The 26,192-nt window shown below is 46.0% G+C and overlaps 1 protein-coding gene across 3 annotated transcripts in view; it reads right to left on the bottom strand.

Moving 5' to 3' along the window:
- Window positions 1-26,192, bottom strand: part of RASL10B (RAS like family 10 member B) — a 654,925-nt gene that overhangs the window by 511,597 nt on the left and 117,136 nt on the right. The window lies entirely within an intron of this gene.

The following is a 26,192-nucleotide window of genomic DNA, read 5'->3' as shown; positions in this document are numbered from 1 at the left end:
TTAATGTGGGGCCCACAAAGTGCTTCCCAATGGGTCCCATTGGTATTTGAAGACTTTTTGGGGGTTCTGTCGACCTCTCACTGTATCATTATGTTACAGGGACATATTGTAACATGCTGGGCTACCCTCTCACAATAGGCAAGGTCTGGCAGTCATAGGGGGTGGGGGTGGAGGGGGAGTTGGTGATCTGCTTCTTTTAGATCTGTCAGCAGCCTTTGATACGTTTGACCACTCCCTCCTGCTCACTCGACTATCCTCTGCCGCACTTTCTGGGCTGGTGCTTTCATGGTTCACCTCTCTCCTGGTCGACAGGGGCCAGGTTCTTTCTATCTCTTCTTTTCATTATTGCATTCTCTTCTTTTCATTCTTCTCGTATACTTTCAAGGAGTCCCCTAGAGCACAGCCTTGCTCCCACCATATTCAATATTCATATCCAGCCCCTTGTCCAACTCATCCACTCCTAAGGCTTCCGCTGCAATTCCTATGCTGATGCTACGCAAATTATTGTCGGGCTTCATAGTCTATCTAAGCTGGACGCAGCGTCTCAGCTTAGGAGTTTGGCGGCAGTCGGTTGTTTTTGGATGAGTGGCAATTGGCTCAAATTGAATGAGGACAAGACTGAGATACTGATGGTTGGCCCATCCTCCAGCTATCCACCTTCTTTCCTAAATCCTTTTTGGCCTTCGTAACTTGGTCCTTTTCGTGGTGAAAATTCTTGGCTTCAAAACTGCTGCCTCGTAGTTCACCAAGGCGCAAGTTAGTTCCATCTGCCAGACCAGCCATTTTCAGCTTAAGTTCTTCGAAAGGTTCTCCCCTTCCTTACCTCTCATCTCCGTGCTCCAGTCCTGTCTTGTCTCGAGTCAAATCGACTACTGCAGGTCTCTTTTTCTTGCCCAGCCTTTGTAATTCTCCCTTCGTCTTCAGCTTCTTCAAAATATAGTGGAACACGTGGTTACGGGTATCCCTTATGGCTGCCATATTTCTCATATGCTCTGTTCGTTACACTGGTTGACTGTTTCCAAATGTACCTCTTTCAAGTCACTTTGCATAGTGCATCATGCATTCTATGGTCAGGGCGCAAAATATTTGCAGAATAAGTTTCCACCTTTTCTCCCAGTACACTCATTGCGCTCCCAGGATGGTCTTTTGATTTAAGGTCCTCGGTTTCGGCACACTAGGAGTGGTGGTCACTCCTTTTCTATTGCAGCAGCCAAACTGTGCGATACTTCACCACTCTTTCTTAGGGCCACTGAAAACAGTCTTCAGTTCCGACATCTGTTGAACACCCATCTTTTTTAGTTCCTTTGGGCCTTCTTGTTTTAGCCTTTTCCTGCTGTAACTCTAGCGTCCATATGTCTCTGGTGTTCATGCACTGTATAAGTATGCTTAACATAACATAACAAATAGGGGTGTACCAAAATTCGGCTTTGAATAAGTATTCGTTCCAATTCTGGCTGAAAATTAAATATTCAGCTTCGGCTGAATACTTTATTATCACTCGAAGCCAAATAGTTCCCGTACATGATACATTAAGTGCTGCTTTTACTGCTTGCCTGGAATCATTCAGGCATGTCATGTTTATCCTTTAACGATTTCATTAAACACATGCTACCACTTTTTTTTTATTGAATACAGGCAAAGCAGAGGTGTGAAAGTGCAAAGAAAGTCAGTGCCCTTCATTTGCTGGATAGACTTTCATCTGGTGGTTTGCTGAGGAGGGATGAGCTGAAGCAAAACTTCAATATTTTGAATTTATCTCTGGCCTTACACGTATTTTGTAGTTAAAAACCATGGAGATGGAACAGTAGTTCATAAAGTTGCTACTGAAAATTATATTTTCTGTAGGCGCTTATTGATTTGCCGATGACCTGTGTGAGGAATCTGAAAGTTACAGGTTCCAATCCCACCAATTTCCAATCCAAATAAATCATTTTGTGGATTAATATAGCAGAGATGTCAGTAAGTTCCAAACCCTGAGTAAAATAGCTCAGGAGGTAGTGTGCCTGCAGCAAAGAACTGTATTTAGTCTGCAGGCCAAGGTTAATAAGCAAGTAAGATGGCTCAGTGGGAAGTGTGCCTGCAGCAAAGATGTGCTTATTATAATGAAACGTAGGCTACAATTCCTGCCATCCAACTTTTACATGTTGCCAAAATGAGTCCCTTTAAATTGAGTAAAAGTGACAGATGTTACTAAAGAACGTGGCTACATTTTATGAACCAAAAGGAGTCTGTGGCAGCAGAAACGTTCCTCCCAATATGAGAGAAATAAAAAAAGAGGGATATTTGTGTAATAAATATAAGGAGATACAAGTTTACAATTTAGAAACATTGGACCAAATGGATGTACATGTGAAACAAATAAGTAAAATAAACATACAAATTAAAGATCTGAAAATCAGCACTGCCCCTTTCCTATAGGATCAGCAGAGAACCATCGAGTACTCAGCATTCCCTCTATATTTTTGCCTGGTGTCTTTTACCATGCCCCAAAACACCACAAACATACCCCACCCGAAAAAGAAAGAAAAATATTATCTACTCATGAAGACATTTTTCACAAGCCTCATCCCTAGTCAGTACCACGGGTAGAAAGCATGGCTTTGGCATCACAACAGGTCTTTATTTAGTAGTACTTCAGCACTTAGCAAGCTGCTAATTCATGTAATCACTCCTTTTGTGTTTCAGTGCCTTGCTGGAGCCAGAAGGCTAAAGATGGTCAGGCCCAAAAGATACAAGTCATTTATAACGCGCCTGTACACAAGTGTTTCTAGGAGCGAACATTTGAAAGTACAACTAGATACATACCAGTCTCCCCCCTACAGTGATTGCATGCATGCATGCATACAAAGCTCTCAACCTTTTTTTGTCACCAGGGCGGGTGAAAACACCCAATTTTGATTTTTGGTGGGTTAGAACCTACTGAAGTGAATGGGCGTACAGGAGGATTGGTGGGTTAATCAGCTGTTCAGAAGGTGGGTGACACTCGCTAAAAGTGTGCGATGTGCATGCTATACTTTTGGGCTAGTCTTACTTCCTTGGGCCTTGCCCAATAAATGACGCCTAGGAATGCACAAAAATACAAACTGTACCATTATTGAGGAGTTCATTTGCTGATAATTTGTTCCTTTCAGGGTGTATACAAACACCTTCTGTAGACAACAAAGAAAATAAAAGAAATGCAATAAAGATTGGATATATGTATTTTAAAGTGTGTTGTTAATTTACAAAAGTGTTTTTCTTGTCTGCATAACTTTATTAAGAGGGCAACTATTCGGGTTTGTATTCGGCTCCGGCCAAATACTTGCCCAACTATTCCTTATTCGGCCGACTACTTAAATCTACTATTCGGTACACCCCTAATAACAAAGAATAGCAATATGTCCCAAAACAGCCTTTATGTTTTACACAAGGAATGGTGGGATGGCCATATGCTAGGGCTGGGTCTCATGGGAGCTCAGCAAGGGCCACTTTAGGCTGTTAATCTGTTAGCAGAGAAAGTGGCAGCCCACAAACCTACCATGGTTATGCAGGATCCCTGGGACATGACGAGTTCATATCATGGAAAGGGACTACAGGCCATGCTCAGTGGCCTGCAGACCTGCAGTGGGACACTAGTGGCCACTTCAGAAGCCTTGGCGGGGCAGGTGCAAGGCCAATGGTCATGCCACTGTCAAATTGGCCACTGGCCATGACAGGGCCTATGAATCCACCATTGGGAAAAATTGGCTACTGGGCATGACCGCAAGTGTGGCCCTGTGGTCACTCCAGTGCGTGGCAGGGCCTGTGATCCGTCATGTCCCTGGTATAAAAAAACTATACTGGTCATGGTCAACGACATGTGGACCAGCAATGGGGACAAAGTGGTAACTGGGCCTGGCTAAAGGCTACATCCTGGGAAAAGTGGCTACTAGCCATGGTAACAGGCTGTGGCCCACTGTCCGTAGCATCAGGCTATTTCAGTCAGCTTAGTAGGGTCCAAAGCTTTGCTGGATGCTGTCTCCTGTACAAAGTGACGCCTGGTCATGACTTGGGGAAGCCTGGGACAAAGCTGAAGGCCTTTGCCTAGCAAATGTGGCCACTGAGCATAGTCAAAGGCTTTATGTAATGGGCCATCAGTTTGGCAGTGCCCAGGGCATACCTATACGACATGTCCAGGCAAAGTGGTGATCCTGTGCATGGCTGCAGACCATCCCCTATGGGCACATATAGTGGCTTGTGGGTGAAGAGGCATGGCTGAAGGCCATGCCCCATGCACAGTGTAAAAAAAAATCCATTCACCATTTATGGTTCCTAAAGAAATCATTACTCAGCTACTGCCATCCGAACAAAACCATAATCCCTGTCCAAAATATCTTGCAAGCCTCCTCACACTGCCACCTTCCTCCAAAATCTTATAAGTCATTTCAGGAAACACTTGCTAGCTCCATAACAGTATAACTGACCCCCACCACCAACGAGGAATCATCTTGCAAGGACTCTCTCAGCCTTCCCAATATGTGTCAGCCAGCCTCCCAATCAACGGTTAAAGAAATGTAGAAGAGCAGATTACGTCATCTCTAATGCTCGCCCCCTCACCTGCGTCATACTGGAAGCAAAACAGGAAGACTCTGTGCATGACACCAGGTATCATCCCAATACCGCCCCGAAGATATGAGAGACGTTATGCACTCAGACAACCATATCAAAAGTACCCTCACACTGACGTGGTTGGAGGATGTCGGCATACATCACTGGATATAGAAGAACTGTAAGAATAAAGTGATGTAATAAAGTAAAGATACAATGACGTACAGAAACTATATGCAAGCGATTAAAGTATAATAATGTAAATAAAGTAACAAGAGAAACATGGATGCAAAGACAAAGAAACCATATATACAAAGAAGATATGTAACCAGACGAGTACGCAAAAACACAGAAGCTTGCTGCAGCAGAAACTATACCGTGTGGAAAGCGGCTATGATGGAAAGATGGACGTTGGATCATGTCAAAACCTCAAACTACCTCAGAGACAAGACAAACCAGGGATGCAGATCAGAAGCGTTGCAGAAAACAGCTTCATGCAAGAAACAAATGATATTTGTTTTGCTGAAACTATGGATGACACAGCAAGACATAACTGGAAAGTACAAAGGGAGTTAACGAGGATAAGCTATGAAGGGTACATTTCTCTTAGATTAAGCAGAAGTGAAAACTCTGCAAGGGCCAAGTATTGGACAATCAAGAGTGAAGAAAGCACATTTAAGATGGAGTAACCAAGTCTACAGAGGCCAAGAGGAGTAATAGCACCCAGCATAATTAAATCAAATAGCAGTAAATAACAGGTCAAAAATGGACAAATTCGAGGTCTACTGACACGTGGTGTAAGACTTGACAACAAGGTCTATTCATTATGCCTCAGACGAAGACAGTGGTGTACCCCGACTGCCTTAAAAATCCCAGAGAAGAAAATAGTCAGCAAGGTCAGCGAGGTCAACTACAAAGGATAAGCCTTGGCTCATGGTCCGACTGATGAGGCTAACTGACCAAAGTGGGCAGTGGTCTGACATTGTTCTCTGCACCTGGGTTTCGATCTGTTCACGTGCTGCTAACGAGTCGAATGTCCAAGGTTGGGAGAGTATGCCAACCAATCATGAGTGGCTGTGTAGCAGCATGCTATACAGTTTGTTTGTTTATTTATTTGTTGTGCGCGCCGGACCCTCGAGTAGCAGGGCGCATAAAACAAGGAAGTTTACAGCTTGGATGCAGGAAAGGTTGCGGTTACAACATGTGACAGAAAACAGGAAATTCTTGGCTCCATAGGGTGAGGCATGTACAATACAGGAAAAACACAGCCACGCATTCAATATATAGCTAATGTTGCCTAGTAACATGTCAGTCTATGGCAGGTGAAATGCATATACTGGTGGGTGGGAGAGTACCCGTTATATGGCATTTTCATTAAACCATTTTATAGCGTTTGTTCTGAATTTGTTGAATGTTAGGTCAGATCTAAGTGCCTGGGGTAGGGAGTTCCACAATAGAGCTGCCTTGACAGGGAAGCTGGAACCTCCGATAGTGGTTAGCTTAAAATGGGCACTAAAAGGGAGTTGGGGCTGACTGTTCTAGTGAGTCTAGTAGGGTTTTTTCTAGTAAATCGTTCTATGAGGTAGTAGAGGCACTTATGTTGTTAAGGCACTTATGGATGAGGGATGCAGCTTTAAGGTTGATTTTTTTCTTGGGTAGAGAGCCATTTGTGTTTGTGTCTTATTTCAGAAATATGTGCTCTTCTCGGGATGCTTAGGGACGCTCTAAGTGCATTGTTTTGGAGCACTTGTATTCTGTTGATTATTTGTTTGGAAATCCCTATAAAGAGGGAGTTGCAATAGTCTAATTTTGATAAGTTGAGGGCTCTAGCTAGGATAAGACAGCTGTCTTCTGATAGGAATTGTTTGCCGGCTCATATTAATTTGCATGTATAGGCCGTGGATGAGACCAGTGAATTACGATTCTGCATTCATCATCGATGGGAACACTATTAAGGTCGCTAAAGAAGTAAAAACCTGGCGTTTTTATTTCTTTAGTGACCTTAATATTGTTCCCATCGATGATGAATGCAGAATAGTTTCGGTTGAGTTTAGAGATGCGGGCTGCAGAGCCCAGGATGATAAACTCTGTTTCGTCATCGTTCAAGCAGAGGCCGTGGTTGGCCATCCATGCTTGAACAATGCTATAGACTCTGTTCACCAAAGCCAGATCTTCCCCATAATCCCCGGTAAGTGGTAGGAGAATCTGGGTATCATCCGCATAGTTAGTGTAGGTGATACCCAGATTGTCAAGATCGTCAAAGAGTGGCTTGGTGAAGATGTTGTAAAGTGTTGGCGTGACGCAGGATCCCTGGGGCACTCCGCAGGTGATGGGTATCGGGTCTGCTGCCGCTGAAGGGGAGAACACCCTCATGGTCCTGTCACTGAGGAATGATTGTATCCAGACTATGGCCTCCCCTGAGAAGTGGGCCGCCAAGTCCAGGTGATTGCACAGAACTTTGTGGTCCACCAGGTCAAAGGCGGCTGAGAGGTTTAGTAAGAGGAGGAGAGCTACTTTGCCCTCGTCTCCGAGTGAGTCTATTTGGGCCTTCAAATCAATAAGGGCAGTCTCTGTGCCATGTAAAGGTCGGAAGCCGGATTGGCAGACGCCAAGGAGCTGGTTCACCTCAAGGAAATTCTGAATTTGGGTGTAAGCTACATTGTCTAGTATTTTTAGTAAGAAAGGCACCGTGGTGATGGGCCTGTAGTTTGTGGGAATGTTGGGGTCCAGTGTTTGTTTTTTCAATAGGGGGGGGGGGGGGGGAGTACCCAGGATTACTTTAGGTTACGTGGAATGATGCCTGAGGTAAAGGAGGCATTGATGAGTTTTGTGATAAAGGGAGCTAGATCTCTAGCAGCGTCCTTGATCAATTGTGCTGGGCATTGGTCTCCTTTGCAATTGGATGGTTTGAGAGCCAGAATAGTTTTCTCTACTTCAGTTACTGAGACCATGGAGAAGCTGAATTGGGTACATTCATTGGGTTTGGGTGTAAGGATTTTGTCCCCGGGGGTTTGGGTTTTGGCTGGTAATGAGGCTTTCTTTAGGGCAATATTGGATTGGAGGTTGGATACTTTGGTGGTGAGAGCCAGCTGTATGTCTGTGCACCAGGTTTTGTCTTTGATAGAGTCATCCTGTACAGGGATAGGTGTTTCCAGTTCTTTTAGGATGGAGAAGAGCTCCTTCATGCTGGAATTAGCTTGGGTAATCCTATTGTTATATGTTTCTTGTTTGGCCAAAATGATGTCCTTTTTGTATTGCTTAGAGATGTTTGTTAGATTGCATTTGTTTTCAGCGGTAGGATGCAAGTTCCATATTGTGTGGCATTTTCTTTTTTGTAGTCTTAGAATTTTTAGGTGGGGAGTAAACCAGACGTTTAGGTGCTTTCTAGGTTTACTATTCCTAAGTTTAAGTGGTGCAATGCTGTCAAGAGCGATGGTCATGGCATTATTGAATCCCTCCACTAGAAGGTTTGGATCAGTGTATTCTGGTAAAGAGTTGAGTTTAGGTAGGATATGGGGCAAGATATTCTCTGCCGTGATATTTTTCTTATTTCTAGTTAGAGTGGGTATGGCTGGGGGGAGGTGTAGGAGCTATGGGTCTTTTAGTTTTGACAGTGAAAGAGATTAGATGGTGGTCCGTCCATATTTGGGGGGTAATGGCTATTATGGAAGGGTTACAATTGTGACTGGCGATCCAATCAAGAGTTCTCCCTTTGGCATGGGTGGGAGTATTCACCTTCTGCGTGAAACCTAGTTCAGCTAAGGTGTTGGCTACGGCGGTGGCCTGGTGATCATTGATATCATTGTAACCTATGTTGATGTCTCCTAGCACTAACGTTTGTGAGGAGTTTTTTTAGCTTCTCAGCGAGAACAGTTGTGATATCTTCGTTAAAGGAGCTGATAGGGCCTGGGGGTCTGTAGAGGAGATGGATGTTTAATGTTTGCGAATTGGCAATGGGTAATTTGATGGAAAGAAACTCACAAGATTGAAGGTTGGGTGTGGAGGTGATTCTCATGGATAGATTAGTTTTGGCGATAATCGTTATTCCTCCACCACGTGCATCTGGTCTGTCAGCTCTGAGGATCGTATAATTGTCTGGGACTGCTAGAGAAAGTGCAGGACCTACTGCATCGTGGAGCCACAATTCCGTAATGGCGATGAAGTCAAGGTCATTTTCCCAGATAACGTCCGCTATATCTGTAGCATGAGCGACTAATGATCTCGCATTAATTAGGGCAGCTTTTAGGTCGGGTTCTGGTGGTACTATAGGCGGCAGTTTGGCAGTAGGCTTATTTCTTTTAGGAAGAGGTTTATGGCTGAGGGGGCCGGTAGTTTCTGGAGGTAGAGGTAGTTTCGGACGAAGGTGGTCCAGGTTGATGTTGTATTTCTTAAAAGGTTCCAATATTTTAGGAAGTCGAGCCCGGAGTCTATGGTTCCTCTGTGCTAAGATGCAGTATTGACTGTATGTGGACTCCTGGGTCCTCGAAAGGCTGGAAGGTTAGCATGGTGATGTAGGCAGTGGTAATGAGTATAATTATCAGATTTGGGAGTGATACTCGGAGGGCTATGCTAGGCATGTAAGAGTACATAGAGTTACTCCTGGTTAGGCTGGGGCCTGTTCCCTGCATTCATCGAGTATTAGCAATGGCAGGGTAGGCTATGTGTAGGGAGGATGGACTGGATGCAACAATTAGATGCTAGGCAAAGTAGGCTAGGAACAACCATCAAGTAGTAAGCTCAGATAATAGGGTAGATGCAGCAATCAAATATTAGGCTAAGTACAATAATCAAATATTAGGCTAAATGCAGCAATCAAATATTAGGCTAAATGCAGCAATCAGATACTGGGCTAAATGCAGCAATCAGATACTGGGCTAAATGCAGCAATCAGATACTGGGCTAAATGCAGCAATCAGATACTGGGCTAAATGCAGCAATCAAATACTGGGCTAAGTACAATAATCAAATACTGGGCTAAATGCAGCAATCAAATACTGGGCTAAATGCAGCAATCAAATATTAGGCTAAATGCAGCAATCAAATATTAGGCTAAATGCAGCAAACAAATATTGGGCTGACTACAGTGATCAGGAGAATGGCTGTCTTAGTGGGGTGCTAGTGGGGGAGACCAGGGCCCTTCAGAGGGCGAGGATTATCATCGTGGGAAGTTAGAAGGTCAGCAAATATACTGGGCTAGCATCCAGTGTAGACTGGGCAAGTGGGGAGTGGGCGTCCTGAGTAAGGCTCAGTATAGGAGGGTTGGAAGCCTCAGGATGCATGTAACATAGCGCGTGTGGTCATGCCATGGCTAAGTGATACGCAGATATTAAGCGCAATTGTGCAGTGATGGCTGGGCCGAGAACAAGAGCCGGGGGAGGTCAGGCAGAATCTGGGCACAGTGTTGCAAAGGACAATCCGCTGTTATCATTTTTCATAATCAGTATTATACGCATTTGGAAGTAGTTTGAGGCACCCCTACCAGATAAGGGGCAGCAACACTTATACATAATATAGGTACATATGTTCCCCTAACCAATCCTTCCCCTTGATAGGTTTGCCAAGTACGATGACATCATAGCGACATACATCGAAGTATAAAGCCTTTGTGTAATCAAAACCTAGATGAAAGTGAGTGAGCTGCATTTGCATGGCCACCAAATTTTCCCAATTTATTTGACCTGACAAAGTAGTACTTTGCCTCATTCTTTGAGTCTTATTTGGGTCCGAGGTCATTTATCATGGTAATTCCCTTCTGTGCATGAGATACGCTCCAATGTGCTACTGCACATTTTGGTAGCGGTGTGGATGGTTTGAGAACCAGCTAACTAGGCCATGATCTAGACTCTCGGACTATAGACAACTTTCGCCAAAAGCAAGAAGATCGTGGAGCTTCCTGTGGAGAGCGGTGTGCAATACATACGTGTGGAAAGAATCGGTCGGCAGCTACCCCTTTGAAGAAATTCAGTTCGGACTGAAGGCATACTGGTCGATTGAGAAAGAGTCTATGCCGAGGGACTCGAGCTGAGCCACGGATGTAAGTAGAACATTGAAAGTGGTAAATAAAAAGGAGGGGCTATAGTGTAAGTGTAGATATATTGTGACAGGATTTGTGTTTAAAGAGATAGATACATCGATTTCAGATTCCAAGGAGAATATGCATTACACTCCAAAATTGAGTAAATAGTGAGATGAGATACATTTACTAAGGAAAAGTAAAGGAAGGTGATCATAGAAAAAGAAAAGTGCACGTTTATTTGGGGTTATAAATAGGTCAGTGTAAAACTTTTATTGTGTATAAACAAAGAAATAACGACAATAGTAATACAATTATTTGTACAAATTGGTTGAGTGCGTGGTGAGTGCTGTCGGCTCCTGCTTACCTGACGACTATATTCATTAAGTGCCTACTAGCAAGCTTCAATACTTTTGTTATGAGGTGGAATTCCGTTGGAATCTATTAACGAACTCGGATTGGCCTGCACAACAGAACTTATTCAATCCACTGGCTTACAACAACTCAGTCCCGCGCCTCGACCAGGAATAGCTTTATCTTCAGCTCCCATGCAGATTGGAGCACGCACATTGCTTGAGTGTGTGGAGAGTGCTTTCCGGTGTCAGCTCGTCAGCGAGTCGGAGAGGAGCCCGACCGGCTACTTTAGGTAAGTCTGTCATTATATCTCTATAGATAAAAATGAAAATGACGCCCAAACAAAGGACCAAGTCAATCAGATACAACATCAGGGGGGACAGGAGCACACGGAAACCACATTGATACCTGAATTAGTATCAAAGGCGGCTAAATCAGCACCTGAACAACCTGAGGCTGTAGTTAGTAAGGGGCAAATTCACTTCATTTTATCCTGCGAGATCTGAGGCCAGCAAACCCAGCCTAAATACAACCCCTACAAACGTGGGCTAATCCTCCAATATGGCCCATGGCCAGCAGAGTAAAGACCTTTTGTCGTTTGTTGACATTGATAATAACTTTACTGAATCTGGTCTATTCCTTGCAGCAAAATATGGCGGCACAGGCCGATATAGTACATTTTTATAATGCCCTAACAACAGTTGTGGAAGCGCAAGTTATCCAAACTGATGCTAGCTTTGAGTCAATTAAAGAAACTAAACGTGTATCTACCTCACCTAATCTGTTAATCCATTCCTCTGCTCACAATTTGAATGAGGAATCAATTCAAAGCCAGGCAGTGTATACTGAGCTACAATATTCCCCATCATCTGTACAGTTCGCTTTGAAGATTCTTTTAAAACTCTGTGGAAGAATCTTCGAGTCAGTACAACTGCAAGCACGTCGTAGCCTGCGAACCAGAAACTGAAGCTGTTTTGTAAAATGATTTGGAAGATCATGCGACAATCGAGAACAATCTCGCAGACCTGGTGGAGATTGTGGACATATGCTACCAATAGTCAAGAGGTGGCAAGTGTCTCAGTCGGAGACGCAGATCCGTTTAATTCTAGAAAACGGAAGTGATTGGCAAAGCGAGTACTAGCAAAGCAGTCAAGACAGCGAGCTGAACCAGAGCGGCCATCAATTAGCAGACATTAGAAGGGTTCTGAACGCACAAAAAAGAAAATTGCATGCAATAAAAACCGACGATAACTGAAAGCTGGCAATTTAACTAACTGGCTGATGACTTCCAAACCAGAAGAAGAGGTTGTGGTTGCCACTGAGACGAACAATCTATCTCAAGACTTGTATGATATCACCAGCTTAGAAGGATCCATTGGTCAGGAGCCACTATCACCTACATTAGTAAATAAAGCACCAGAGAAGCAAGTGGTAATTGCGCAAAAAAGGTCGCTGGCAATAAGACAAAAGAAGCGCCGTCCAAGATTGATGAGAAACTTTTAATAAAACACCTGAATTAAAAAAAAACAGATCAGCTTGGTTGTGTTGCTTTGGATTTTTAAGGCATATGAGTCGCATTCCGCAACTCTGAGTTTTGGATACTGAAGTCTTCGATTTATTCAACCTTTGAAGTGTAACAACCCAAATGTCTATGATTCACTGCAAAAATCCAGGAACAGTTCTATTACTTCGCAGTTTTATAGACCTTCTCCATAGATCTGGGGTAGAGCTTCATGTCAAGCTAGGTCAATTATTGAAAGTTCAGGGCAATCCCATAATTTTTGTTTAAATATAAATATTGTAAATGTCCAACTTTCAGATATCCAGTTGACGAAGTGGTTGGCTGAATCTGCCAGCGGTATTGTCCCGCCAGAACTGAGGCATTCCATAATGATGTGGAATACGCAGGGTTTCATTCATCTTCTTGATCCCGAGGGTTCTGTAAAATTGCTAACTCAAAATCAAGTTTTCTTAATACAGGTGTCATGGCTTATGTCTGAAAAATATATTGCTGGGTACACTATATATCAGATCATGGCGAAGAGGGGTAAAAAGGGTAGACCGTATGGAGGACTGCTGCTGGGTGTTAAGCACCGTTTTAAATCGTGTAGAATGCCAACAACAGATACAGAATATGTTTTAGCTGTTGAAGTGGAATTCCTGAACCATATATTCGATCGTCCTGTGTTGTTAGTTAATAACTACAATCCTCCAGGGATGCTATATAGCGACCACAAACAAGTAGTGCTACAGGATTTATTCTTTGCATGGGCAGCAGATGACGGTGAGGAGATTATTATGGGAGGCGATTTTAAAGCACATTGTGTCTGTAGCAAAGTTTTGATTGGATGGAGTGGAATATGTTCCCAGAGCCAGATAAGCCAATCAATTTGTAATAGGTCTGATCAAATGTGGAAGCAGTTTACAGAAAACTGGGACTTTAAAATGCTTAATGGCCGTGTAGAGGGGGATAAACTGGGGTCTTACACCTGGAGGCAAAGACACAGGAAGGCCACTTTATATTCCTTCTTGGTAAATACATATGCTCTCTCAAGAGTATGTTGCACTGTTGGTGGCGAACTGCCCAGTCTTGTACTCAATGGCAACAAACGCTTAAGGTGCTTGCCTCTGGCAATTCCAGAACTATATGGTTACTTCTCGGAGAAGCTAAGGGTATATGATATGATATTTTATTTGTATTACGCTAGTACACAAGTGTTTCAGAGCACGAATAGGCAAGGGAGGGCAACAGGGGAGAACACAAAAACAACAACGAACTTACTAGGCCCAGTGACATGGCGAACACGCAAGTGCATGGGAAAGGGTAAAGGGAAAAAGTGCGTGGAAGGGGGAGAGTGGAAAGTGCAGAGCAGATAAATAAATAATAAATACCAATAAATAGAAAATGAAGGCAATAAACAGTGGTAGTGCAGCCAGCAAGTGGCAAGTGCTGCGTTTATGGCAGCAGACTGGGTAAGTCTGATAAGTGCAGAAAAAAAATGAAAAGGGGGAGGGCTGTATGGGTACAGATACAGTCCACCAGTGCAAGGGGTGGCCAGGAGGCAGTGCACGAGGGCGCAGGGTGAGCAGGTACCTGGGCCCAGGGGAAAGAGGGTGGCCAGGTGCACAGTGCCAAGAGAGAGCCGGTCAGCAAGGGAGAGGGGGTGAGAAGGCCGTAGCAAAGAGGAAGGTCTTGAGGTGCTTCCGGAACCAGAGATGGTTCTCCTCAAGTTTTAGAGTGTCAGGGAGGCTATTCAATAGGGAGGCCCCAGCCGAAGATAGAGATCTACCCCCAGCTCGTTTCTTTGAGATACGATCCCAGGGCTTGAGGCCAAGGACAAGTCTCGCAGTCCTGTTCTGGATAAGTTGCAAAGGGCGGAGAGTAGAGGCAGGTACATTTCAAAAGAGGCTGTTACAATAGTCCAACCTTGAGAGAACCAGAGCTTGGGAGACAGTGAGCTTCTGAGGGAAGGAGAGGAAAGGCAGAGTACCTGTGGAGGAGGTGCAGTAGGAAGTTTCACTTTTTGGAGACCTCAGAGATATGAGCGGAGAAGGAAAGTGTGGACTCAAAGATGACCCTGAGGTTCTTAACCTCGCAGGTAGGGTTAGGAGGGGACCAAGGGAGTCTGGCCATAAAGTGTGGGGAAACGGATGGAGATGGTGTGCCGATGAGGAGGATCTCAGTCTTGCTGGCAGTCAGACAAAGATCATTGGCAGCACACCAATCTTGAATGGCAGTTAGGCAGTCAGAGATGAGAGAGGGAGAGGAGGTGGCCGAGGGCAGCCGGAAAATGAGTTGAGTGTCATTAGCATAGCACTTGAAATTTGAGCGGAAAATGACAATGCAGTGGGCAAGAGTTGCCAGGTATTGGTTAAAAAGCCAGGGTGAGAGGTTAGGCCCCTGGGGAACCCCACAGGTAAAGAAGATGGATGATAGGAAGGACCCCAGTTGGACCTGGGAGGGTCAATCAGAGAGGAAAGAGGTGAGCCAGGCCAGAGCCTGATCAGTGATACCCAGGTTATCACGGAGACGGTTGAGCATGATGGTGTGGTTGACTGTATCGAAGGCAGAAGAGAGACCAAGAAGGATGAGGACAGACGGAATGTTAAAGTCCAGGTTTGAGAGCAGATCTTCACTGATGTTCAGGAGAGCAGTTTCCGTGCTTCTAGCCGCTCTGACACCAGACTGGTGGTCATGGAGACAGCCAACAGAATCTAAATGAAGGTTAATCTGGGAGATGGCCAGCTTTTACAGGAGTTTGCCCAGAAAGGGGGTAATGGAAATTGGGCGATAGTTAGCCAGACAGGAAGGATCAGCTGTGGGTTTCTTGAGAAGAGGATGCACAAGGGAGTGCTTCAGAGGGGAGGGGGAAGGATCCTGAGGCAAAGGAGTGGTTGCAAAAATCGGCAAGGGTTGGAGCAAGGGTGTCAATGTGGTCCTTGATGGTTTTAGAGGAACAGGGATGAAGCTGTTTTGACAAGGCTTTCATAGATTGGACTTGTCTAGCGACCTCGTCAGGGAAGAAAATCAGAAAGGAAGAGAAGGACGGTGGGGGTGGGGGGGTGGTTAAAGGGGGGGCCTGCAAGCCGAGACTGAGAGGGAATAGGAGGTGCAGGGGAGGAGAGGGTGGACAGGATATCCGGGTTTTTTTAGATAAAGTGCGAGGCAAGGGCATTGCAGAGAGCCTGGGAGGCAAGAGGAGGGGTGGAGACTGCCACAGGATTGGCAAGCTCCTTGCAGATTTTAAAGAGTTCATCCAAGTTGTTAGATGCCGCAGAAACACGGGCTTGAATGTGGGCTCTCTTCTTAGTGTGAACAGAGGGGACACAAAGGGTGCTTAACCCCATTAGTAAGGAGCTAAGTGTGCAACATTTAAACTAGAGAAGCATAATAGTAGGGCTTATAGGTGAGGACATGATGATTTAAGTGGTCCGCTGCTTGATATTTATGAAGACGACAAAGTATAGAATTGGCAGATTAAAATCATTGAGGACGCCTGAGCCCGATGGTCAAGCCATCGTCGTCCTCAAGAAGGACCCAGACTTTTGGGCAACTTTATTGAAGATGATGTTTGATAAAACCTCTATAGAAGGTAGGATACCTCTGTCTTGGTGTACATCAATCATGATCCCAGGTTTAAAGAAGGTGTCCCCCCCCCCCCCATCACCCGACAACCATCGCCTACTATCCATGATTGATAGCACAGGAAGCTGTTCTCAATATTTTTGCTAAGGGGTTTGCAGAGGTGGGTGGACGACACAGATCTTCTAGACAGATTCCAGAGTAGTTTCCGTCCCAGGTATTCGACATCACAAAACCTCAGATTGATGGACTATCTCACGCAGAGAGCATGTAAGAAGGATTCAACTGGGATATACACTCTCTTTGTGGATTTTAGATCTGCTTTTGATTTCGGTAGATAGATCTAGTCTGTGGGAGAAGCTAGAATTTCTAGGTTGGCCACCTAAGATCTTGCATTTTGTGAAGCTGCTCCATGCCAACAATAATGTCGAGTGAAATTGGATGGCGAGCGGGGCCTTAGCTGCACCTATCCCCATTGGTGTAGGGGTGAAAACGGGGTGCGCCCTGGCTCCCCTGCTCTTCAATTTGTACCTGACCGATCTGCCTGTGAGTCTGGAAAAGTGGTTTGTTGCCCTCCTAAGATTTAAACTATATGCTGCCAATATTAGCCTATGTGGATGATCTAGTGTTACTGGATTATACATTCGCTGGGCTAAGACGAGCAGCCGATGTTTTATAGAAATATGCAGAGTAAAACTCGTTAAAAATAAAACTAAACGGATGTCATTTACAGATAAAAAAGTTGCTCAATCCCATTAAGAGCTAAATAATGGAGTATGCTGCAGAATACACATATCTGGGGTTTGAATTAGAGACTCAGAGGGGATATGATACATGCAAGTCTGCCCATATAAGGAAGGCAGCTAAACTGACTTCTCTGGTGCATCGTTTTTCCCCAGCTGTAATATATGTATTAGAAAGTCTGACCATTATTGACCTAGAGTGGTTAGATTGTATCTTACTTGATCTCTCTTCTGCCTTTGACATGGTCAACCATGCCATCCTGCTCAACCATCTCCTTGATAACCTGGGTATCACCGGTCAGGCCCTGGCGTGGCTGACCTCTTTCCTCTCTGAACGACCCTCCCACGTCCAACTTGGGTCCTTCCTCTCCTCTAGCTTTATCTCTACCTGTGGTGTCCCCCAGGGGTCTAACCTCTCTCCCTAGCTGTTCAACCAATACCTGGAACTTCTTGCCCACCGCATTGCTGCTCGCTGCCCCAACTTTCAGTGCTTTGCGGATGACACTCAGCTCATTTTCAGGCTACCTTCGGCCATTTCTTCTCCGTTTCTCATCTCTGTCTGCTATCAAGGAGTGGTGTACCGCCAATTATCTCTGCCTTAATGCCAGCAAGAATGAGATTCTCCTCATTGCCACACACGCTCCCTCGTTTCCTGTCACTCTCTGGACGAACTATCCTGGCCCTCTTCCTGCTCCCACTGCAAGGCTAAAAACCTCAGGGTCATCTTCGACTCCACACTCTCCTTCTCTCCTCACATCTCTGACATCTCTAAGAAGTCACACTACCAGCTGCAACTCCTCAGAGGTATTCTTCCTTTCCTCTCCTTCTCCCAGAAGCTCACCGTCTCCAGAGCTCTGGTTCTCTCTAGGCTGGACTATTGCAACAGCCTCTTTCTAAATCTGTCTGCTTCTTCTCTCCACCCTCTGCATCTCATCCAGAATAGGACTGCTAGACTTGTCCTTGGCCTCAAGCCCAGGGATCATATCTCTCCAGGACTGTAAACTCTTCACTGGCTCCCAGTGGCTGAAAGGATTAAGTTTAAAACCCTATGCATTGTCCACAGGGCCTTCTGGGCCCCGGGGCATCAACCTTCAACTCTCTCTTCCTAAATATCTTCCTTCTCAAGCTCTTCACTCATCCGCCTCCAACTCCTTCACGGTCAGTTGCTTCTCCAAGCAATGATTTGGGGGTAGCTTTCTTTCTTCGGCTGGTGCCTTCCTCTGGAACAGCCTCCCTGCCTCCCTGAAACTTGAGGAGAACCATCTCCGGTTCCAGAAGCACCTCACAACCTACCCACTTTACTTCTGCTTTCTCTCCTCCTCTGCCCTGCTGAATTCCTGGCTGAAATTGTACTGGCTACCTGGCCATCCTCTGATCTCGGGCCCAGGTCCCCTCCCCTGCCAGTTACACACCTGCACTGCCTCCCTGCCAACCCCCGCACTTGGGGACTGTTTTCTGTATCCCTACAGTCCCCTACCAGCAGTTGACACCCAATGTCTGCACGTACCTTTGCACTTGCCACCAGCTGGCCCTACTTCTCTTATTGCTTTATTTATTCTATTATCCCATGTACTGCACTGTCCCCACCCCTCCCACTTTGCATTTTTTCCTCTTCCCCCTTCCCCTGAACATGCGCGATCTGAAGGACACTTGGCCTAGTAGGATCGCTGTCCGTCTTCCCTCTGTTCCCCCTCCCTTGCCACGTCGCGCCTTGAAACACTTGTGTATATCACTTGCCATATCATATCATGGGAAGGTTTTTGAAAAAGATGTTGGGTTTACCTCCATGTGTACCAATGGTCATTATTAGTTTGGAATTTGGGCTGATCTCCTTGAAATCTATGGTCCTGAAAATATGGGTTCTAATATATATGCAGAAGAAGACATGCTTGGAATCACACTTCTTGTATAACGTGGGGCTTGCTTGATTCACGTAACAAAGAACAAAAACTGGGATATGAATCTAGCATTGTCAAATTCATTGAAGTGCTGGGTTGGTCGCCAGATTGGTAGGAGGGGTTCCATGAACTGAAAAAAGAACTATGCAAAGAAATGACGTATGAGATTGGGGAAAATGTTTTTGTCACTTGTCTGCACTAAGTAGCTATGGCTTTGTGTCCGAAATGCTCTATTCTTTCAAGAAAACTTAGGTGTAATTCACCATCTGTCCATCTAAGAATCTGCATCGTTTTATACTTCTTCGCTTAAATCGCCTCGCTGTTGTTACTGTGACGGGCAGCTTAGCGAAGGTTGTGAAAGTTGAGAGGCTGCCCGGAAACCAAAAAACATGTTCTCAATGAGTGCCCGTCCCTGGGTCCTACTTCTATGAAATATGTGGGAAAATATATACATGGTTTGGACACAATTAAGACTACTTATGTTTGGCGACGCTGCTGTAACACTCGAAAGTAAAATTCTGCAATTGGGATCTATACAGGGTTTGGCTAATAGTTTTAGAGAAATTGCACTTTCAAATGGCTGGGCCAGTGAGTATTGTATAACGTGAGGGGACTGTTTGCTGCTAGGTATTAAGAAAAGTTGAAAGTTAAATGAGTTAGATTAGGATGTTTTAAGTATACATTTTAGTAGAGTTTGAAGTATTTTAATCTATGGTTGTGTTATTCTGAAGAAAAGGAATGAAATGTACGGTAAAAAAATGAAATCAAATAAGATTTGATGGAATGTACCTGATGAATTTCAATGAATGGATGTTATGTATGATTTTCTTTTAGATTTTATGTAATTAGCTATGTCATGTGTAATGTTTTATATACTAAAACACAATAAAACAAAAATAAATTTAGTTGAAATCCGGCCTTAAAATCAAGCGTTTGACGTCAATCAGAGAAGGATAAAAGCTGAGAAAAAATAGAAAAGTTAAAATGGTAAAGTTAAAAAAAAAGGTACTTGCAGTAGCAATAATAGAACAGGGCAGCAAGAGCCGATAGAATGATAAATGAAGAAATATAGAGAAACAAGAACACAGGCTTTTTAAAAATTGTTAAAAGGATTGTTCTTTTGTGGTAAAGGAGGGCAATTGATGGTGCTTGCCCAAATCGATGTTTGTATTGTGGGCAATTTAAGAACCCGGTATGCATTAACAGTCAAAATCAATTCATCATCGGGGACACTCCTCTTTTACATCTATGCAGGACATTAACAGGATGCACACCTAAAACAAGGCAGTATCACGCGGAGTGGGTGAAGGGCACGGCTAACAAAAAAACGTATGTCGTTTCATCAAAAAGGAGGCATATGACAATGTATTTGTATGCTACATACCCGGGGTAGAAGCTACAAACAAGATTAACCATTCTAGAATTATGGAATGTATCAAAACGAGAAAGAAGACCCGCTTAAGAAGGAGTGGGTGCTCAATCAGCATAAAGAGGAGTATGAAACGCCCTGTGCTCTTCTTAATCCTCCCAAAAACAATAGCAATAATGGAAGATAAACTGGGAATGTATCCTTTGAAGGAATAAAAGGCAGCAGCAGGGTATGTTAATCCAACATACACACCTCCCGCTTATAATAGTGAAGACAGCATGGAGGAAAGTAAGATTAAGGAACAAAAAGATATTTCGGCACGCAATGAAAATAAAGAGCGTGACGAATGAAGAAGTAGACGGATAGAAATAAAGGAGGAAGGCAAAAGCCAGAAATAGGAGAAGAATAAATCCAAGGAAGGCATCGTAGTGCAAAACAAATGGATGGATGGACAGATACAACTCAAGTTAAACGGAAAGGGAATCAATGGTGTTAGAGAAAGGGAGTAAAGAGAAGCATGGGAAGAAAAAGTACAGGAAAGAATATATGAAGAGGAAAAGGAGAAAGAGGAAACGAAAGGAAGAGCGAAGAAGGTATGAGGAACAAAAGAAAAAAAGGTAGGAGGTCCTGGGAGGATAGCTCAGGGGCAACATGCTCACCTTCGAAGCAAGATGATAGCGAGCAACACAGGTTCAATCCCCGGGTCCACGCTTAGAAACCTCTGGGTATTATGCGTGTTATAAATAACCTATCATATCAATAGAGGAGAAGAAACTTGGTGAAATAGAAGCCCAGAGAACGAAAGAAAATAGGTTGCAAAGAAGGCGAGAGGATGAAGAGAACAGGGAGATGAGGAGAAGGGAAGAAGAAATGAGTAGGCGCAGGGAGCAAAAAGTTAACAGATGCATAGTGCCAGTTGAAGCGTGAGAACGGTGGGAAGAAGAGAGGATCACAACAGCCCTGTAGAGAGCTGCAGGGAATACCGAGAATACAGACATGGGGTGGAGAGCAAGAGGCAGAAGGGGATCTGAATAGGCAAATGATGGACAGGATGGCTATAAAACTAAAGAGGGGTGTGCCCTGAACCCATGCAGTGAAACTTGGCAGCGCCTATCAAGATCCTGAACAGATCCTGCGTTCGACAGCTGTGGGCAACCCTGAACATAAGTAGACACAGCTAACTATTAAGGGAACTATAGTCCTGCAGCTGGAAGTTTCTCCGACTTGAATGGGACGGCTACATCAGAGGAAAGAGCTGTAGAAATTCCGGACCTGTGTGAAGGAAGATGGTGGCCGCGACCGCACTGCAGTGAAGAGAAGAGATGAGGCAGAGACTTGCCCGCTTTGTATAAGCGCAGCGCACCCAGGCTAGTCCAGGAGTGCGGACTGCTTGGGGTGCCAGCTGGCTGGCTGAAGAGGATTGCCAGTCGTCCAAGGCACGTAGTGTGCACTTGACTGGATGCAGACCAGATCCCGTGTGGGTGGACTGCAGCACGCAAGACTGGCCCATGGGTCAGGGTGCCGATCGTAGCGGCGCAGCCGACTTCGCGCTTCATTCCACACAAAGGATGTTGAAGGAGCAGGGCGCGGACTCGAAGCAAGTTCAATGCATGTCTGGTGCTTGAAGAGCAGTGAAGCTTAGGAGAGCAGGCAAAGCGATCTGCATATCCGCATGGACTCCGTGACTGGCTGCCCGGAAGAGGGCTTGGCTGGGGGCCGGGAAGGCACTGCTGCACTGAGGGTCAGAGAGAAACAGGACTTGGGCCAGGACTGGGTCGGCGGCCGGACCATTTAGAACTGTCCGGAGGTGCATCGACTGTCGAGGGTCTAGCGGTGGCCCGCTGGGTCCCCTGGTGAGCTCGGGAGGGCCGCATCATGGCGGAGGTGACTTGCCATTTGCTGGTGGGGCAGACATACGCCTCACCTGAGCTGGTGCTACCAGGAGCGGCGCGCAGACCGGGGAGGCGATTGAGACCGTGCTGCATTACTGAAAGGCCGAGTGGCGTCTGGGTACTCCTGACACATATGAACACCAAGAAAGGTAGGAACGAAACTTAGCTTAACTGTTCCCTCTTAGCGCTACAAAGGGATCTTGTGGAGGCATATTGGTGGAGCGCGGGAAATGCGGAGAGCAGGGACCCTGCTGGACTTGAGGACTACGGGGGTGCACCACTGTGGGGAATGGCTGGCACAGGCGTAGGCAACTGCTGGCATTGATGCCGGAACCTATGGATGCAAAATAAGGTGTGCATGCAGAGAAAGCAGCTGGAACTCCAGCGCCAACATTAGAGACTGTCGCTGCAGATGGTGCGGTTGGCTGTGGACACGACCGCGCTGTCGAGAAACTGGAAGTGGCTAGAACCTTCTGACTCCAGAAACTGGGCACTTAACCCTAACTCTAACAATACCCAGCGGTGGGGTAGTCACATTACTGCTAAAGCCTAAAGTCACATTGGGCGATAGGCATTGACCGTCTGTGCCTTGTCAAGTGGACAGATTCTGGTGCTGCATCTGAGAGAGGGTGAAAGTGATATTGCAGAGTGAAGAATCTGGCACCCACTGAAACCTTGCTGCGTGGTCCCATGCCTGAATTGGGGTAATACATGCTTGAAGGGTGGGGGTCTGTTCCCGGTGCTGATACGGTGCACTGACTATGTGTGACCTGTCCCTCCTGCCTGTTGCGATTGCTCTGGTGATGCTGGGGATGCACACTTGTAGGCCCCCACTGAGGCTGGGACTGCGCTGTGTGCCGCTGCTGTCTGGGGTCTTTGGAGTTTGCTTGGTGTGGGGCATGGACAGCTGAACAGGAACGTCGGAACGCAGGTGCGCACGCTGAGACCTTGACTATTAGCTGCTTTGCCCTCATCTGAATATGTTCCCCACCAAGGGCAAGAGCAAATCCACGATTATGGATTCATTCAACAATGCTGGTAGGCCTCGGCATCAGATGCAGAGTACATCTGCATCACAGACTGAGGAGTGTGCTTCTGGCACGGGAACACAGGAAGATTTAGTGCTGGCAACAATAGCGGCACTAAGGTCCTGGTTGGAGACAAAAATAGATGAGGTCAAGGTGGATGTTCAACTACTGAGCCAAGATGTCTGTATTTTGGCTCAGAGAGTTACATCGGCTGAGACGGAGCTGAAGGAAACGCAAGAGACTACTAAGGGCCTGGAAGCCCGGGTTCGAGACCTACAGCAAAGGAACACCACTTTGGAATTGCAATCCGAGGAGGCAGAGGGGGAAGGCCTGATGAAACAATGTCAGGCTACTTGGGCTTACTGAGGGACTGGAGGGCTCTAACTCCACTCAATATGTTGAGACTTTACTATTGCAAGAAATAGGAACTTATCACAAGGCTTCACGGTCGAGCACGCTCACTGCTCCCTGCAGAAGAGGCCCATGTCGCACCCTAGACCTATTAACGCGAGAATTCTGAATTTACAAGATAGGGAGGTGATCCTGAAGTACTCCAGGGAGGACGGCGAGATCCAGCGGGACTACTCAAAAATTGCCATATAACCGGACAACACACTGGTGGTACAGAGAGCCAGGAACTCTTTTGTGCCGATCAAGGCGAGACTCAGGCACCTAAATATCAAATACATGCGCATGTATCCGGCCCAACTCAAAATGATCTACAAGGGCAGAGCACACCTCCTCGAAACCCCTGCGGCGGCCAACATGTGGCTGGAGCACAAACAACTCATGATATGATGACCGACGCCACTGAGGCGAGTTGGCTTCAATGTTGAAACGATGCACTCGGGGCCCTGGATTTTGGACCCTCTGACAAGTCACATGTGACATGAGAAGTCTCCTTCCCTCTGAACAACTGCTTCCGCATATCATGGGGGCAACACTTGAACACCCACCACTGGACTCGTTGGTCTGTCCTGCGCATAACTTGTTGTTGGCCTGTTGCTGACAACCATTGTGCGACACACAATGGTCTGGATAGGCCTGGGTGGATGGGTACGCCAGAGCACGGTACACACCGAGCCTTTGCTGGAGCGAATGTATATTGTTTGGTTTATTATGTTTTTGGTTTCACGTTTTCCACGCATTTGGGTACAGTGGTTGCACATGAGAATTTTCTGGGTGGGTGGGAGGTGGGGGGTTGGGCATCGGTGGGGGATACAGGATCTAGGTTCGGTCATGAAACACTGGTGGGGGATGGCTGTTCGGTGTGCAGATTGGGCTATAGACATTTGCAATATGGTCTCTATTAACGTGTTCACCTGGAATGTGCGGAGCTAGAACGTACTTACGCAGGAATAGGGTGAAATCTTTCCTAAACCGAAAGAGGGTGTCCATTGCCTTACTACAGGAGACCCATCTGACAGCTGATGAACTGGAGGGGGCCCGGGAAAGATGGGGGGTGGGGTTCCGAGGCTAGAGGGTTGCTAACTAAATACACTAGAAGGGCGTTTACGTGGATAAACGACTCTGAGCCGTTTCAGCTGTTGGAGGTGGACAAAGACAGAGATGGATGGTACCTCGTTTTGCGGGGCTACATAGATCACATCGAGGTGTGTGTATAGTTAACTCTTATTTCCCGAATCACTGCATCCGATCACATGTACACACACTGTGCTCAAGTAGCGCACCACCAGGACTGCTTTTTCATATGGGGAGGTGATTTTAATTGTACCAGAGACCCTATGCCGGACAGATCCACTCCCCCCCCATACCAGCCGAGAGGTCTGCCGCCAGCGTCAGCAGCTCTTAACAAGGCACTGACCAACCTGGACTTGGTCGATGTGTGGAGGAAACTGAACCCGGAGGTTAGGGGTTACTCTTTTTACTCTTCGCCCCATGCTCTGTACACCAGGATTGATTACATCCTTGTTGGGAGGACCCAAATGGTCGATATTGGTGGTGCAGAATACCTGGGTCGAACAATATCTAACCACTCCCGTCTAATGGGGACGTGGAACATACTGAGCCCCAGACCCCGCCCATCCCAATGTGGCGTATGCCCACGGACACCCTGACTGACCAAATCTTCAGGGATAAGCTGCAGACGACGCTGAGGAGTTTTTAGAGCATAATGTGGGCAGTGTGGGGGAATGGGGCACTATGTGGGAAACTAGGGGGGATGCTATAGCCATCACTGGGGGTATCCACAGAATGCTGAGGACTGACCTGGAAAAGTTAGACAATGAAGTTCGGGACTTGGAAGCTCAGAAGGCGGGACAGCAGACTAGTGAAGGGTGGTTGGCTGAAACCCAAAACTGCAGCCGTGAGGCATGGGGAAGTTTAAATTTGATCACACCGCTAGAACTACCAGAGAGCATGCAGAGGGAGAAACCGTGTAGGCTTTTATCGTGGCTCTGTAGGAAAGAATGGCCTAGACATTTGACCACTGTGCTAGTGGAAGGGGAGCACATGTAGGATTTAGCCAGATATTAATGATAACTTTGCGAGGTACTACTCCCAATTGTACAGACACGAGGAGCAGGTATCACAGGATGACATGATGGATGCTCTCTCATCGATGGGGCTGCCCAGACTAAAGGCCGCACACCAGGCAGCACTAAACCAACCCATTACAGTGGTGGAAGTGAGGGATGCGATTGCTTCACTCGCTACCAGTAAAACACCAGGTAGCGATGGACTTTCATCTAAATTTTATAAAACGGATATGTCGGTTTTGGCTTCAGTGTTGCTTAGGGCTTTCAAGGAAGCCTACTCGAGGGGAGTATTAACGGCAAGTATGCGGGACACCATGGTGGTCCCGATCCCTAAGCCAGGGAAACGCACGGAACAACGTGAATCCTATCGGCCCCTGTCCATGTTAAATTATGATATGAAAATGTTGACTATGATACTGGCCGGGCGGCTCCGCAAAGTGTTTGCAGGTCTGATACATCGTGATCAAACTGGCTTTATCCCCCGTCGAGAAACGCCCTGAACTTGCGTCAACTGCAGCACATTATTGCACAGACCAACGGAAGCCCGAACAATGTTTAATGGTGTCACTAGACGCGATAAAAGCGTTTGATTTGCTGTATTGGGAGTGGCCATTTGGGGCGTTGCAGGAATTTGGGTTTGGTGAGCAGTTCATACGCCCGGTAAAGATCCTATACTCATCTCCGATTGCAAGGGTTAAATCCGTGAGACAGGTGTCGGCGGCATGGGATATACAAAGGGGAACGCGCC

Source organism: Ambystoma mexicanum, chromosome 9 (assembly GCF_040938575.1).
Source record: "Ambystoma mexicanum isolate Mex_15411 chromosome 9, UKY_AmexF1_1, whole genome shotgun sequence".
Taxonomy (NCBI): Eukaryota; Metazoa; Chordata; class Amphibia; order Caudata; family Ambystomatidae; genus Ambystoma; species Ambystoma mexicanum.
Note: the sequence above shows the minus strand (reverse complement) of the source record. Positions and strands in the feature narration are given on the sequence as shown.